The sequence below is a fragment of the Pholcus phalangioides genome, unplaced genomic scaffold (genome assembly GCF_987345545.1).
Source record: "Pholcus phalangioides strain wild (caught in Gottingen) unplaced genomic scaffold, Ppha-v1.0 ptg000015l_1, whole genome shotgun sequence".
Taxonomy (NCBI): Eukaryota; Metazoa; Arthropoda; class Arachnida; order Araneae; family Pholcidae; genus Pholcus; species Pholcus phalangioides.
Window position 1 is genome coordinate 33,888,892 of NW_028301608.1, and position 17,525 is coordinate 33,906,416.

At 37.5% G+C, this 17,525-nt stretch overlaps 1 protein-coding gene across 1 annotated transcript in view; it reads right to left on the reverse strand.

The window, feature by feature from the left end:
* Positions 1–17,525, reverse strand: part of LOC149075852 (uncharacterized) — a 97,521-nt gene that overhangs the window by 13,152 nt on the left and 66,844 nt on the right. The gene's annotated exons all lie outside the window — the stretch shown is intronic.

The following is a 17,525-nucleotide window of genomic DNA, read 5'->3' on the forward strand; positions in this document are numbered from 1 at the left end:
AGGACTCCAAGTCAAACAGGAGGAGGGGCAATATTATTGGAGAATTTTATTTTTTTATAAAATTACTTTTTCATTAAATATGAATTTTTAAAAATAATTCTTATTAAAAAATAAGAAATTTCATTAATACATACTAAGAAATAATTTTTTTAAACAAATACGATTTTTTTTCTCAAATTATTTTATCATTACATGTGAGTTCTCATTAATTCAGACATTCTTTTATCATTGATTATAAATTTTTATTTATTTAGATTATTTTTTAATAAATATACGAGTTTCCATCAATTCTGAAATTATTTCTGGAAATATTTTCCATTAATTACGAATTTTGAAGAATGGTGAAATATTTAATTGCACCAATTCTGAGAGAGAAATTATTTCTTTCAATAATTCTAATTCATACTTACAATAATTCTAAAATTATTGTTCATTAACTATTAAATTATTGTTCATTAACTATTAAATTATTTTTCATTAACTATTAAATTATTTTTCATTAACTATTAAATTATTTTTCATTAACTATTAAATTATTTTTCATTAACTGTTAAATTATTTCTTATTAACTATGAAAAATCACACCAGTTCTGAAATACATTTTTCCATTGAGGTTTTGTTTTTCAGCATTTCTATAAATTCTGTTACTAAGAAAACACTTTTCGCCTGCGAGTCACTGCAAAAAGCTTCGAGGGCCTCATGTGAGGGCCATGCGTTGAATTCCCCCTGATTTAGGGAGTGGGGGGTGAAGGCATTATTTTGACTCGAGGTCCTAGTCTCGTCACCCACTGAAGACACTACTACTGAAAAAAATACGTCCCTCTTTGGGTTATAAATCTATTTTCCTCTAGTCTCACATGAGCGAAATCTATTCTGTGCCCAATTTCAGCGTGGTCAAATGGGGCATTAGCCCAGGGCCTCCATAATTTAGGAAGCCCAAAACTTAAAAACTGCTTATTCGTTAACTAGCAAAATCTTTGACCCTCCAACATCCCTCTACAGCAATACCTACATTTGCCGAATCAGACAAGAAAAATGAATTTAAAAATCATTTTTCAAATATATCCAGAAGCCATGGATATTAATAGCCGTCACATAAAGGGTCATTTACTTTTTGAAACGATTTCGAAATACTGTCATTATTCTCTATTCCCAGGCACTCTATAGTGTCACTTAAAAAGCCAATACATTCAAAAAAAGAAAATGAGGATGACAGGCCCCAGAGGGTTGAAGTCATCACACATAGACAGCGACGGGCGCGCCCACGTCTCTCTCTACTGTTACCTCAATTTCACACACATACTCATTTCAAGTCATCATCAATAATAATAACATTATTCGTTATTACCGGACGCAACGGCATTTTTCAACGCTCAAACAAGACCGGCCATTATAGAAAGTTATGTGGCTATCTAGTTATCCTTAATTATTTATTATTACGTTTCGACCCCAAACGAAATCGGGGTCATAATAATGGTTGTTGTTATTATTGGAATAGTGTCATGACACTATTCAGAGAAATTAGTGAATTAACTGTGTCAAGATCTAAAAAGTAAATAACAATAATGAATGTGAAAGAAATCGATCTCGTTAATCTTCATTTTTTTTAATGATTGAATTTATAATTTTTCTATTGGGTATGGCCGGTAGCTCATGACACTGCAGGGTAGGCATGTTCAACGTGTTGCTCGCGAGCTCCACGGTGCTTCTCCGAAGTGCTCAATGCCCGTGCCCGATTTCGTTCTAGCGAGTGCTTAATCAACGTACCGATTGAACACCTTGTACAAATTGCATTGAAGGATTGAAATTCTTATTTCATGCATTCGTATGTCTAACTTGCAGTAAGGGTGTTCTTCTTTGATTATGGGTAAAGGTATGGTGCTCGTTCCAAAAAAAAGGTTGAAGACATCTGCTGTAGGGCATACATGCTCAACCAATCCACGGGCCAGATGCGGCTCTCGTAGTCATCTGATAGGGCCCGCGGCCTCAAACCTAATTTTGTAAAAATGAACTAGCGGCACATTTCTAGATCAATAAAGTGACGCACGGTATATTCACAGATCACTTGAGTAACCTACGGCACAGTTCTGGAGCACTTTAGTGGTCCATATCGTATTTGCAGTTCATTTTAGTGAACTGCGATGCATTTACAGATCACCTAAATGGATCGCGGCACATTCCCAGGCGAAGTTACCCGCGGCATATTTATATCACTTGAGGGAAACACGACACAGTTCCAGAGCACTTGAACCGCGAGCAGCCTCGATACAATGAAGAACACGAGAGCACACAAGGGTGGGGGGGGGGAGGGGGAGGGGGTGCTCTACACCTCTCACTACTTAGTTTCTTCTGACAAACACGTTTTTTATTTAAATTTTAGTAAATATATCATTTGAAAAACATTTCATTGAAATGGAAGAAAATGTTAGTAAATACCCCTGCCTTTATTTGTATGAAAACCTACATTATTCCACACACTCCGCGCAATCACTGACATTCGCTGGCATACGCGGGGGGGGGGGGGGGGGTTCTATCAACCCCCCGCCCCCAAGCCGAGATCATAGTGTTATTTCGCAGGAAAAAACGTAACCCCCCCCCCCCTCCCGAGAAAATCCTGCGTACGCCTATACAGGCATTATGTTCTTGAAAAGTATTCTTGCTGTGCTTGGAGAACGTTTCTGTTTTTCTGCTTTCTTCTCGCATACAGAAATTACAGCGTTTGTAATCTTTAGCTTTTCTTGCATATGGTCCAGAAGCTGAAGAATTTGTTTTGAATCTCCCTTTCAGTAGGGGAGTGCAGACTCTTTTACTATTTGGGATCGACTTAGTTGAAGGGCTAAGCCTTTATGATGAGAGAGAGAGAGCCTTCTTTTCTTGAATTCATTTTGGAATCCTTTCGTTGGCAGTTGCACCCTTGCATTGATTGCAGCGATGGTGAGTAATGCAAAAAATATTTTCTTGAACGATCTATTCAAAATTTTACCAGTAGAATGAGGAACGCCCATTTCACCTGCAACATCTACGGATCATTTTTAGAAGATTTTGCGATAGCTCGTAGAACGAATACCAATTTGGTCCATTATTTATAGATTTTTCATCCGTAGAAACATCTTCAAACATTTTTGTAAGCGTTTGATCTTGTTTTAGTAACTGGAATTGAGAGAGGTTTTCATGCATGTGAAGTTACACCAGGACGCGTAAGAGGGTGTTAAACACTCCAGTAGAGCTACATTCAAGTGAACAAAAGAAGGAATTTTTCGTCTGACGCGTTTCCTTAATATAAGATGACCTTAGAAGCAGCTAAACTGGGTTATACCTGTTCTAAAAATAGGAATTATTAGTTATTGGAAGTTAAAAAATCCGTGATATATGTTCGGGTGTGCTGCGAAACACACCCTTGCGCGTGCTCGCGGGTAAAGTGACCCGCGGCACATATACAGAGCACTTCAGTGGCCCACGTCATATTTTTAGATGGCTTGAGTGATCTGCGGCACATTCCCAGATCACTTGAGTGAACCGCAACACATATAAGGATCACTTGAGTCACCCGCGGCACAGTTCCAAAACACTGAATTGACCTGCGACACAGTTCCAGATCACTAAAGCGACCTGCAGCACATTTTCAGCTAACTTAAGTATACCGCGACGCATTCACAGATCGCTGGATTGGACTTTAATCGCTTAAATGACTGTGGCATATTTACAGATCATTTGAGTGACCCTGTGCTTATTCCAAGATCACTTGAGTGACTCTATGCGCATTCTAAGATCAATCAAGTAACCAGTGGCACTGCTCCAGATCACTTAACTAAGTGGCCCGCGACAGATTTTCAAACCAATGAAGTGGTTCGCATTCACATAAAGGTTGAGCACCCTGGCTGTAGGGATATGTCTCTATTTATGTGAAAGCATATGAAAACATAAAATGGCCCTGTTGTGAGCTGAATTTCAGGACCATCTTCTTCACCAGAATCACCGTCATTAGGGCTCGATCAACTCATGTCCAACTCAGAATCTTTTTTCCAGATGCACCAATACTTTGTTTGTGAAATTCTTTGACCCATTTCGTGTAAAATGAAAGATTCTGCTAATAGAAAATACATTGAAAAAAATCAAAAAAATCAGAGCTTATGTTTTCAGAGCACGCGTTCTTTCAGTGCAAGTCTCAGTGCCGTCTTAACGCATATGCCCACCCGGGCACGGGCCGGGGCCTCACAAAAATGAGATCCGGTTGAAATTTTCTAGAATTTACAAGGTAGGGCCTAAGAAAGACTACTTGGCCCGGGGCCCCATGATGCTCTTAAGACGGCCCTGGCAAGTCTTTTAGCATCAAACTAACAGTTTGGAAATTCCAGGAGCTTATCTTTTCCATCTGAATGTATCAGACACAGAATTGCGCTCACGAAATCACAAATGGATGGGGCACATTTACGAACTCGATTAGGTTGTATTATCACAAGCTTTAGTAGACTAAAGCTGGCGTTGGCTATGCAAGCACTCAGTGATGGTAACTCGCGGGAAATTTCCCATATTCGTGGGAAAAATTTGCCAAAATTTGCCAAAGTGAGAAATTTCTTAACATTTGTGGGAAATTCCGAGAGTTCATCAAACAAAAGAATTTTTACAAAAAATAAGGAAATTAATGCAGTGCAATACTTTTCTATTGTAAAATACTTGATTACGTGTTTTCCCCGCTAGATGGCAGTATATTTTTCTGAATGCGTGGGAAAAATTTAGTCAAAAGGGAAATTTTTTGAGGGAAATTTCTCTGGAAGAGGTTACCATCACTGCACGTACTGGAAAATAGAAAGATCAGTCAGCATCTCCCATCTTCCTGTAGATTCCCATTTATCCAATTTTGAAGCTGTTAATTTCAGCTTTCAATCAGTTTTGTCTTTTTTATAGCATTTCCCCCCTTGGTGTTTTAAAAAAACTCATCTTTAAATATTTGCCAGAACCTGGAACGGATCAAACGATTTTCCATAGAAACCTGTAGAAAATCACGTATCGGTTAACGGACGTGATTCCGGAATGAATCGTCTTCGTTAACCGAGGTATTACTGCACACGTGTTTGTCAGAGATATTATTATTATTTAGGAAGTGATTCTACCCCGGATCTCTCTCTCTCTCTCTCATCTTGTTTCTTGTATATAAATAAGGTTAGATGACACCGAAAGCAAAGAATTTTTCTTTTAAGGTTAGTAGCCATTATTATCCGAAAACGATGACCCCGATTCCGATAACTTGAATAATGGCGTTAACACGAGAGAAGAAAGAATTTTCGCTCGTTCTCGTTGGAATGAGATTAGGATAAACATGGTTTTTTTTTTCAATATAATAACGAGCTACTAGTTGAAGGGGAACAAAAAAAATGCGGCCATTTTTATCTATATCTTTTACATTCGTTATCGATGGCTTCTCTTTTTTTTGATGATTTTGATTAATGGAACGTGTTATTGAACGGAGAAGGGTTAAATGAATATTTGTCCATGCATAATACAACAAGCAAAATAGTCTTTCGAGTTGTTTGCTTCTGAATTCGGAAGACAGATGACATCACTTTATTGGACACGTAACAAGCATTCCTCAGAAAGAAATTTCTAATTAGGGCCACACAAATATAATAATGTCTAATTTTTCGTAATACAGTCGACGCGCTTAATCGGATATCAACGATTCCAGCATACAATATTCGATTATGCGGGGACCAATTCTATTGTTATTTTAGAACGTTGGTATGGTTTGTATCAGGGCCGTGTGAAGAGCACCATGGCGCCCATGGCACCATGGAGCAAGTGATTTTTCTGAGGCCCTACTAGGCAATTTCGGAAATTTCCTCGAAAATTTCAACTATATCTCATTTTTGAGAGGCCCTTTTCTCTTGAGGCTCCCAGACCGCATTGTGGGCCCATGTTTTAAGACGGCACTGCTGAGGGCCATCCAAGCCTAGGGACCTTGTTGGAAAATGTAGGGGCCATAAGTCTTAACATCAACATATTCTCTCGAGCACAGTTGTGTGTTGAAGCCCCCTGCTAAGTTATAAGTACACATATCTCTACTAATTTACAAACTTACTCTTGAAAATAGCAGTACCAATTATCATCACGAGACCCAAATCCATGTGAGGCGTCCGGGCCGTTCCTGGGTGGGCTTATGTGTTAAGACGGCACTGGGTTTGCATATTGAAAACTGATGAAGGATTAATATTAATAAAGTTTCTTGAATAAGTCAGACATCAAAATGAAATGAAAATTATATTTAATTGCAATGATCACAATACTTAGGACTTTCACTTTTTATTAGGAAAATTAGCGCCCTCTATTGACGCAGCAGGGAACAAAAATAGAATAATTAAATGTAGTATTGAAGATTACTTGAATGCTTGGAGGCCAGCACATATTCTCAAATGCATTTATCTCGACTTAATAAAATATTTTCCATTAATTCCAAATATTTCATTCCATAAAAACATTATGTGTTTAGTGGTTGATGCGTAATATTCGATTAAGAGGGGAAAAGTTGAAGTTATCATATTAAGCGAAGAACTTTAATATTCTCTCTATAGAAGAAACTGGTGCCAGAGGATCTTATCCGTTTAAGCGGAGACCAACTATATTATGGAATGCCCAAAGAACATCTGCAGGATAAATGAAAAGCACAAAATATAAATATAAACACAATGCAATTTATTTATTTACTTTCATTCTTTTGAAAGAAAATTAATCGCGGCTTATATGTAGAAAACCGCGGCGTTTTCTACGAAAACTTTTATATTTTAGGTCATTTTTCTCAGCGTGGCTTATACATCATAGTGGCTAATGTATCCTATGCATCAATTTCTAATGTTTCGTCCGTGTAAATCAGAAGTTGTTTACCAGGGGTCTTTGGAGGAATTTCATAGAGGTTCGAGAACTTCTATAAAAAATCAATCAACTCGTAGTTTTTAAATTGCTATATACTGAATATAATTTTGTGGTGGGGTCTGTTGACTTCATCATCTGACATGAAAGGTTCATGGAACACAAAACATTGAGATACCCTGGTGTAAAACCCAGAGCCCCCTTAGGGGTGTGTGTGACAGGTGCGGTCGCACCGGGCCCTGCACTCATGGTAAATACCCGAGACATTCATCAAGTCTGAAATTATTTCTTAATTGTGGATTCTCATCAATTCTAGAATTTTTTTTTCTATGTTAATCAATTCTGGAATTAATTCTTCCGTTAAATCTGAATTTTAATTAGTTTTGGAATAAATTTAATTAGTTCTCTTTCACTAATTCTTAATTTTCATTGGTGCTGGAATCGGTTTTTTTTTAATTATTTTTAATTTGTCATGTCTAAAATTTTCATTAGTTTCGGGAGTTTTATCCTCTTTGGTTTAAAATTACTTTTAGTGCTGAATTTTCATCAATTATTGTGCTAATTTACACTTTTGTTGTGTGTTTACATTTTTCTGTTTGGATACTTCTCAGCAGTCCTGTATATTCAAGAATAACGGAGGCTGATTTTCCTCACCCATAAAATATATGAAATCGAATATTTTTGTACTGAATATTTTTAGTGTTGAGACGCATAGGGCCCCGCGTCTGATAAGGGCGGTCCTGGTAACATTGGCGTACGCAAGAGGGGGGAAGGGTTCTAACTCCCCCCCCCCCCGAACCGAAATTATAGTGTTATTTTGCAGGAATTAAACGTAAACACCGTAAACTAAAGATTTAGAAAGAAAATAAACAAAAATACCAACAATCATCAGGGGTACATCGGGGTAAATCTGCATCTGCAGAAAATAGCAGAATATATGATTTTACGTTGCAGTTTCCTTGTATAGAACTTACATTTGAACTAATCTGGACGGTTCAAGACAAAAAAAGATAACCGAGTCTATCATCAATATCGATTGCGATTTGTTTCAATAACCAAAAAGAAAAATCGGATCATTCGTTTGTTCTGAAATATTCTGTGACTTTAAATTCTAAACGATTATCTCTAATAGATCGAAATCTATCTCTCCACGAATTCTGCCCCATATTTTCCTTTTCTCTACACATAAAAAAAAACCTTTAAGAAGAAGAGTCCCATTCATCTCGTTTCTAGGCTCCAAGTTTCCCATGAAGTGTTCTAATGTTTGCCTTTTGTCTATTTTAAAAGCTCATCCATACCTATTAACGTTCCATTATACTCTAAGAGAATGCTTCGATTCAAAGTATTGGCATTTTCTTAATTAGTGATCGATGTGATAATAGTGATGGCAGGTCTCTTCGTTAACTGACTTAATCAAAACAAACAACGCGCTATCGGTATTTTCAATGAATACAAATAATATGAAACTCTTCTTTTCGTGTTATCGGCGAAGAGATTAAGGAAAGAAATACGTAGTAATAATAATAAAATAATAAGAAAAAAGGAAGGTTCATTCTGGAAGGTCAGGCTTTGTAATGAGCGTCGCCGACGGCAAGGAAACTCGTTTCACAGACCAGAACTATCCCCCAAGGTTTGTTCAAAACTGGATATAGTATGCGAGTGTAGTGTGTGTGTAACCGATTTCGTTATGAATCAAAAGATGTTAGAGATTCTCCTATGAATAATAGTGATAAGCATTTATAGAAATAGATTCACCATCCTTAGTTTTCCTTCCTATCTTGGATGATTAATTACTGGTTTGGAGCTGGTTATGAAATCACTGATTTCTATTCTGTTCACTCGTTTACAAAGCCGGGTATTGTCAAAAATTTATCTTCGAATAGCGTATCCATCGATGGAGCTGCAAAAATACGTGTACGAACTTAGGAATAGAGGAGTGGAAAAGGACAAATCGAAATCATAAGGATAAGCAATGCAGTTCCGTAAACACTCGTTTTTATGTGTTCGTGGTTTAGAGAGGATGGGAAATGAAAGAGCAGAACTTGGGAGAATCAATATACTTTTGTATTACAGTCGTCCCACGGTATTCACGGGAGTTACGTTCTTGGAATGGCCGCGAATACAGAAAATCCGCGAATAACACGAACCAAAATTTGTGTTTTTTCTGGCATCTCGTTTATATAGTATCTGCTTTGTGTGTAAGAAGTAGAAGTGGGGAGGGGTCCAGTAATACCGTAGGCGATATTTTCTGAAAGAACAACATTATCTGTTAGTTTCTTCGAAATTTCAATCAATTTGTTAGAGTATGGTGACAAGGATTCCTCCACAAATTTTTCAACATGTGAAAGCGTGCCATAGATGCATCTATTTCAAGGATTCTATTCAAACAATCCATCCATTCAAGCAATCCATTGCCGATTCAAATTTACGAAGCCCTTGCTATGTTCTCAATTCTTGAACTTCTTCATATTCAAAAGCATCATTCATCTCAAGTTTCAAAAGCAATCAGCGTGATTTCTGTAAATTAATTCTCTAGTTTCTTCAATGTCTGTATCAGTGAACTCTTCTCCATTGACAATCTAGAAAAAAGTGTTTTCGTAGTCCAAGCTTCTACATTGTTCATACAAAACACCGAGAGATGTGACTTATTCTACATCTCAATGATCACACATTTGCAGATTTAAAAAAAAGAGGATTATATTAGACCAGTTATGCAATACATAATACCTGCATACCCTTTTTATCGTACAGCATTTTCTACAAGAGAGACATGGGGATCAACGGCAATGTAGCAGCAGGTGCAGCTACAGCAACGGCTGGTCGAATTTATTTGACTACTGCTACTTAACCGAACATGCACCTCGTACATATTTTTCTACGGATTTTCTAACGAATTGGCACACACCGGAGAATGTGTGTTCTGAGTGCATGCTTGGCCCTAACGTATTTATGCTGTCGAATTGCGCTTGTTTCGTGTTCATCCTGCCATCTGGCTTCCAGAATTTATTTGACTGCAGATTCATTGATGCCGTAATAACGGGAAACTGCTGTGCGGTCGTGTGGGCATCGTGACGGACTCTCGTCTTGAGAATCGAGGTTCGAACCCCGTTGAAACACAGTGGTGGCCTTCTGAATTTGGTTTTCGGCGGTTTTCCAGCTTCGAGGTGCGAATGCGGTCCCCCATTTGAAAAAAGTCTCTCTACAGAGAGCAAGCAGACCTACAACACGATATTGACATAACATGAAAATTCAAACATTTCCATCTTTACTTCAGAAAATGAAAGACAGATGGCAGTATATGAACACACAAAACAAGCACAACTCGACGTTACGACTACGTTAGGGCCATACGTGTACACTCAGAACACACATTCCGGCATGTGCCGATTCATTAGAAATTCCGTAGAGAAATGTGTACGAAGTGCATGTACGGTTAAGTAAGTAATGAAACTAACCTTTGTCTCAATATATTTCCACATTAATTAAACATTTTCAGGAGCACCGGAGAAATCTTTAGGCGGGAATTTTTTAGATGTTTATTTAGCACTGCTATTTTGTTCCGATACGATAATTATCATCGCAACGGGTTTTTTTTCCCAGAAAACTGGGGAAACGATCGCAAATTTGAAAACCGCGAATATGAAGTCCACTATAATGCAAAGGGCCGTCTCTATAACCTACCATAATTTTATTCCCAGCGTATAATTCACACGTGCAATTTTCTCTACTTTGAAAAAAAAATGTCGTCGGAAATTTGTCATGAAAAATTTCATTCACCATGTTGTTGGGCAATATTCTTAAGAAAAAATTGGCGATTCTTCTACTTGCATCATATATATAAATGTATATAATTTATATATATAATATAAACTTTTTCGTGTACTGTATTTTTTAAAATATGTATCTTGTTATTTCAACCTCTCGAAAAGAAAAAGTGTAGATAATACGCATTGGTCTATGGAATTACTACGTTTTGAATATAATCGATATTTATATACCGGGTGCATTTTACTGGCGAACCGTTGATCCTGGAGGCATACTTCCAATTAGAAAAAGTTCCCAAACAACGCGTAGTACTCAGATATGTCATTCATGTTGCAAGGGGTTGTATTGTTATTAGAATTAAAAAAAATAACTTTTTATATCGTCCCCGTGTGCCCAAAAACCCAATTATAAAGCCGTTGCCCTGACTTTCCTGATATTGTTTTCCCGCATTTTTAAAGTTTTTTTCCCAATTTTCCTCCGTTTTTCGAATTCGAATATCTCAGTGAATATTGCACTTAGGTGCAATTAGACAGTTGGAATATTTCTAATTGGCACCAATGGAAAAGCAGGGTAACAACTTCTTATTGGGTTTTTTTGGCTCACGGAAGCTGTGTAAAAAGTTTAATTTATTTCATTTTAACAACTATAAATTAACCGCAGTTTTGCTAATGCGAGCTGGTCTTCCACTTTAAAAATTCTCCCCGCAAAAAAAAAGCAGGCACACCTTCAACATGATACTTACATAACATAAGAATTCAGGCACATGCAATTTTCATTTTAAAATATAGAAAAAGTTGGCAGCACCTGTAAAATACGAAACACGCATGATTCTGGTGACATAAATACGTTAGGGCCACACATACCTTCAGATTACACATTCCGAAATGTACCAATTAGTTAAACAATTCTGCAGTGGAATGTATACGAGGCGCATGTCCGGTTAAGTAGTAGCAGTAGGTGGAAGAATGAAAGTCATCTAGCACATGAAGAAAGTGTTTCAGGGCACACGTCACCATATTACTCAAATTTTCTCTTTGTGAAAATCCCCCCAACCCCCTTTTGAAAGATTTTACCAGAATTTCTGAAACGCCCTGTATATGTATACACATTTTTCAGATTACTCCACGATGGATGTGGCTTGAGACCACTGTCCAGTCTACGGCCTAATTCAATAACATGACGTGTAGAGAATTCTGTGACACCTGTTATCAAAGTGATGCGATGACCTCATTCCTTGGCACGAAACTTCTCGAAAAAATTCCCCTTCCCAGTTTGATTCCCCCATTTGGATAATTGCTGCTAACATTTTGAGTTCAGAGAAACTTCCGAAACACATAGTTAAAGTATGCGAAACCAAGAGGGACCATACCCTCATTTATATTTGGTTTAAAATCATTAAGACTCGTGATACTACTGTGTTTTCCCGGAAATAAGACCCGGTCTTGTATTAATTTTCTATCCAAAATTTGCTTTAGGGGTTATTTTTGAGTGATGTTTTGTTTTGTTTTTCAATGTACGAAAATTTACTAATTCATGCTTGGAATTTTTGTGACTATTTCTCGTGGAACTACAGGCCTCCAATCTTCAATTTACAGTGCTCTTCTAAAATGAGCACTTCTCGTAGCACATTGGTGAAGGAAGGGACGTATTTATGGTTTTTGCCGCGCGTGTGGGCTGCACGAATTTTTCTGCCCTTGTCCATTTTTTGACCGCTTATTTCTCGAATTTCAACCCGCTTGGCACCCACCCTTGTATCTACCACCGTGTCTTTTTAGCTACTTGCGTGCTTGCGTACTCTGTTGGTCACTTGCACGCTTGCGGACTCTCTTGGCCACTCGCACGCTTGTGAACTCTGTTGGTCACTCGCATGTTTGCGTACTCTTTTGGTCACTCACAAGCTTGTACATGCTCTGGGTCACTCTTTTGGTTATTCACACACTCATACATTTTCTAGGTTACACTTTTGGTCACTCACATGCTTGCAAACGCTCTAGGTCATTCTTTTATAAATACAAATACAAAAACAACGTCACAAGAGGCAAAATGCTCAACGAAGTGGCCGAGAAAAAGATGCCCATAACGAATATGGAATTTATGGAATATTTCAAAAATACAACAACCCAGTTAAAAATGCAATTACAAACAATATATACACATGATAAAATATTATGCAATGCCCATAAAGAATACTCATGGTTGTCTTATACTAAGTATGGATAGCTTCTCGATTTACCCCAACATGTTATTTATTGTATTTCTTTTTAAACGTGTCAATTGTATTACAATTTACTACCTCCGGGGGTAAGCTATTCCATTTATTAACAGCCCTATTAGAGAAAAATGCCCTGCGTCACCATAACCTCGCATTGTCCCTTACCAATCGATACTGGTGCCCCCCTTGTAAAAGCAGTCGATTGATGGTGTGCTAACAATTCATGGTCCATCCTATCCATCCCATTGATTTAGCCGCTTATATTGACTTGGTTCTTTCCTCTCTAGGTCATTCTCATATACACACTCTCTCTAGGTCACTTTTTTGATCAATCACATGCTTGCACACTTTTGGTCGTTAACTGACCTGGTTCCTCGCTTTCCAAGTCACTCTTTCATTCTATTCACATGCTTGCACACGCTTTAGGTCACTCATTTGGTCACTTGCTGTCTGGGCAGAGGTGGATTTATGGTACTGTTTGAAAAAATATTACGGCCTTTCTCCCATTATGATAATTTTCTTGGCAACTGAATCTTCCTCAAATTTGTTGCTTTCCCGAACTTGCCGCTTTGAGCTATAGCCCTCTAAGACCCCCAAAAATGCTTCTGGGTAAAGGCTCGAATACCAAGTGGCCTTACTGAATTCATACTTCCAATTCATCACCTTAAGTCACGACTTTGGTGGGTGGGACTAATGAAATTTCCGAGTAATTTCTCTCCATTCTGTTTTCAATATAGTCATTTATTTTCATGAGTAAATGGTCCTTAAATAGCTATTTATAAAAATATCAAGAGTCTGGAGAGAGCGGTCACTCCTGAGGAATTCATTACTGTGCAGGTGTTTATATCTCTTCAAAAGTCGTCATTTTTGGGTATTTACAAAGACAAAAATCTGAATATTTGCATTATCATTTATTTCAAGCATGAATGTCAATAGTAATATTATTACTTTTGAATTCAATCCAACTTTCGTGCATAAAAACAGATGGACAAAATGAATATTTTCTGACTGACAATTTTAATTGAAGCTAATTTTTGGGTTAAAGCATATTTATTACCGGCGTACTAAAATCAAGCTAGGTCTTATTTTTTTAGTTAGGTCTTATTTTCGGAAAAATACAGCAGTGAACAAAAAAAAAATTCAATTGAATTCTTTGTTTAGTAATGTTGCTCTCAAAAATGACATGTGTTTTTTTTTTTTTGTTTTTTTTTCTTTCAAGTAAAGGCATTCTATATTTTGAGCTAGTTTCGGTATTGATGCTCCTAAGCAACTTCGATTTTCACTTGTGACCCGATTTCCATAAAGTTTCCATAATTACCAGCAGAATGGCTCAAAGGTACACGTGTCTTCTATTTCTTGACAAGAAAAGTAAGAACGATTTTTGTCACTTGCATTTTGGAGGGAAATACCATATGCGGAGGAGGCATATTTGCTGTGTGTACTTCAACAATGACGGAAAAGTAAGTTGGCAAACAATAAATGACATTTTTAAACTATTCAAATCTACGTAAATCATATATATACAGTGTGTTCCGTAAAGTGATACAACTCACATGCTTTCAAATATTGACATTAAATTCTTCTTTGTCATGTAATAGCATTCAATATACCTCATTCATTAAATTTTTCTTTGTCACCTCATTTAGTTAACACACATAAAACCTCAAAATTTTTCTCCTCTGGATATATCAATGATTGTCAATTAAAGGGTTAACCCAATGAAACTTTTGAAACTTTCGACGACGATGGTGTTCGGTAGATGGAGCTTCAAAATCAGTTCAATTTGTGAACGTTCCCTCGTCAAAGAGCCAGGTCGGAAGAAGAGAGCATGAAGTTGACCTCTGGAGAAGCCTGGCAGAGAAATTAATGAGACTTGAATGCGTCTTTGTCCTCGTGCACACACACACCTGAATATCTTCTTTGCCTTACACTTATCCCCCCCCCCCCTTTCATAATCCCTGTGTGAGATGGTCAGCGAATGTCAGTCAGTCAGCCCTCTCTGTCTCTGTACGTATGTAATCTTCTCTTCTCTGCTAGATACGGTGAGATGTCAAGAGTTCTCATTCCTAGTTGCACACAAGAGTGACGAGTGACCTTCCAAGAATAAAAAAAAAACAACAAAAAAACAAAAACTCGATGCTGATGACGATAATAATACAGTCACTCTTTTACTACACTTATAGTAGTTCTCTTGTCCCATCAATAACATAAGGTACCACGTCACTACCAATAGAAACCGGAAACATATTGGTGACGGAACGAGCTCGATCCTGATAACGATAACAAAATCAAAGCCAAGATGACCTTGAATGATCAGAAACGTTGCACGCGAACCTCGATGGTGACACTAGTCTGGATGAACTTCATTTGCATATCGATAATATCACTTATTTCAATTGAAAAAAAATCACATTATTACACTAGTCTATATATCAATCCGCCTGTTTGTTTTGTGACATCGTAATGCGATCATAATCGTCGTAAAACGATCCATTTTACGATGGATTATCAATCTAGACAGGTTACTCAAGCTTTTAATGATGGCCTTGTAACCAGTAGTGGGTCACAATGAAACTGAATAGTGAAAATTTTTCGATTGAATAGCCACAACGGAAATTTTATGAAGCGATAAAGATGAGAATTGATGATATCGGAGTCTTAATGGGTAAGGAAATGGTCAAACGGGGGAACCACAATCATTATGATTTTGTTGAATAAAGTTTCATAAACACTTAAATTTAATTTTGATATTAGCAATTCCATTTGATATTCTATCCCTACATGATAGTTTTTAGAGTAGTTTATTCAGTAGGAAGAAGCTGAACGGAGGAGGGGGGGGGCTAAAGAAAATGTTCCTTCGAACTTGTTTTTTTAGGGCGGCCGTGATTAGGATCACCATTTTTCTACTGGAATAAACTTCCCACCATTTCGTACTAGATTTTATAATTTGCAGAGACTAAAAAACTGTTAAAATCCGTCTTTCGCCAGCTGGAATATTCGCATTAGACTTACGTTTAAGTCTAATTATTATTAGTTACGTCCACAGCTTCAACGGCCACATTGAATATGAGTTGAGCGCATGCATGATCGAAACAAGTGTTTCTCCAACTTTACATTATTTCAGGCCTTTCTAGAACTTTTTTTTTCACCTTCCCGTCATTTAGAGAATACTTACTTACTCGTGACTCCCCGTCTTATCCAGAATATAAAAAATAGTGGTTGTACGAATAGAATCGGAGAAAAAGATTGGATTTTTTTAGATATAAGGGGAAAAACACAGTTGCAAAATTCATGCAATATACTGTACATTGTGTCGCACAATCGACTGAGAGTTTCCAAAATAGGATAGCAAGAAAACGGTGTCAGATCTTAGTCATTCTTACGGAATATAAATTGTGCGAAGTCAGGAATTTCACTTTCGTCATTCATGTTGCAAGGGGTTGCATAGTAATTAAAATAAAAATATTTAAGTTTTTATACCGACACCCTGTGCCCAAAAACCCAATTAGAAATTCGTTGCCCTGTCTCTCTTGATGCCAACGAAAAAAAATGTCCACGTGTCCAAGTGCAATATTCGCTGAGATATTTGAATTCAAAAATCGAAGGAAAGTTGGGAAAGAACAACAAAAACTAACGGACAACGCTTCTTTCCCAACAAACTTAGATTTTTGAATTCAGGTATCTCCGCGAATATTGCGCTTAGAAATGAGGATTTTTTTTTTGACATCAGGAGAGACAGAGCAGAACAGAGCACGGCCAGGCTCTGTGGCTTAAGCGATTTTGGCTATTTTTGCTCATTGCACAGGAGGGCGCGGTAGTGCCGGAAAAAATTCTGAAAGACAATGAGGGAGATTAGGGGCTCCTTTTGTATTGTTATACATTAGTTTAATTGTTATACATCGTATAATTCATTACACATACAATCGCTGTGACAATCTACGTACAATCGGTGATCAGAAGAGACAGGACAACTACTTTCTAATTGGATTCTGGGCACAGGGTGTTCATCTAAAAAGGTAATTTTTTTTTAAATTTTAATTATTACACAACCACTCGCAACATGAATGACGTGCCAGAAATTTCAGACTTTGCACATTTATATTCCGTAAGAATGACTGATATCTGTCACCGTTTTCTTGCTATCCCATTTTGGAGACCGTCAGTTGATTGTGTATGAATCAGATTATGCAAATTAGGCTGCAAGCATCGAATGGAGAAAGTCCGCTTCATCTAGAGCTCTTGGAAATCTCGGGTACTTCTGGGTATTCTCCTGGTACTATAGATGCCTCACGTGCCCCCATCTAAGTTATTGTCGGCCCGATAAATTCGCTTCGAATACTGCATCTCAGCCAGGGCCGTCTTAAGAATATCATGGGACCCCGGGCCAAGTGATTTTTCTGAGGCCCTCTACCTGGTAAAATCTAGAAAATTTTAGCCAGATCTCATTTTTGTGAGCCCCTCTTCTCTTGAGGCCCCCGGGCCCATGCATTAAGACGGCACTGATCTCTGCTCCATCCATTGATTTTGACTTCCAAAACCTTTTTTTAAAATAAAAATATTCAATCTCATTTCTGATTCTCCCTTGTGCAAACTATAAATTTGCATAATCACATTTGTTAGTTTTTAGTTGTTTCCTAAAGTTTTGACGAATTTTGGAATAACATGGTTAGATCTATTTTACTGTCAG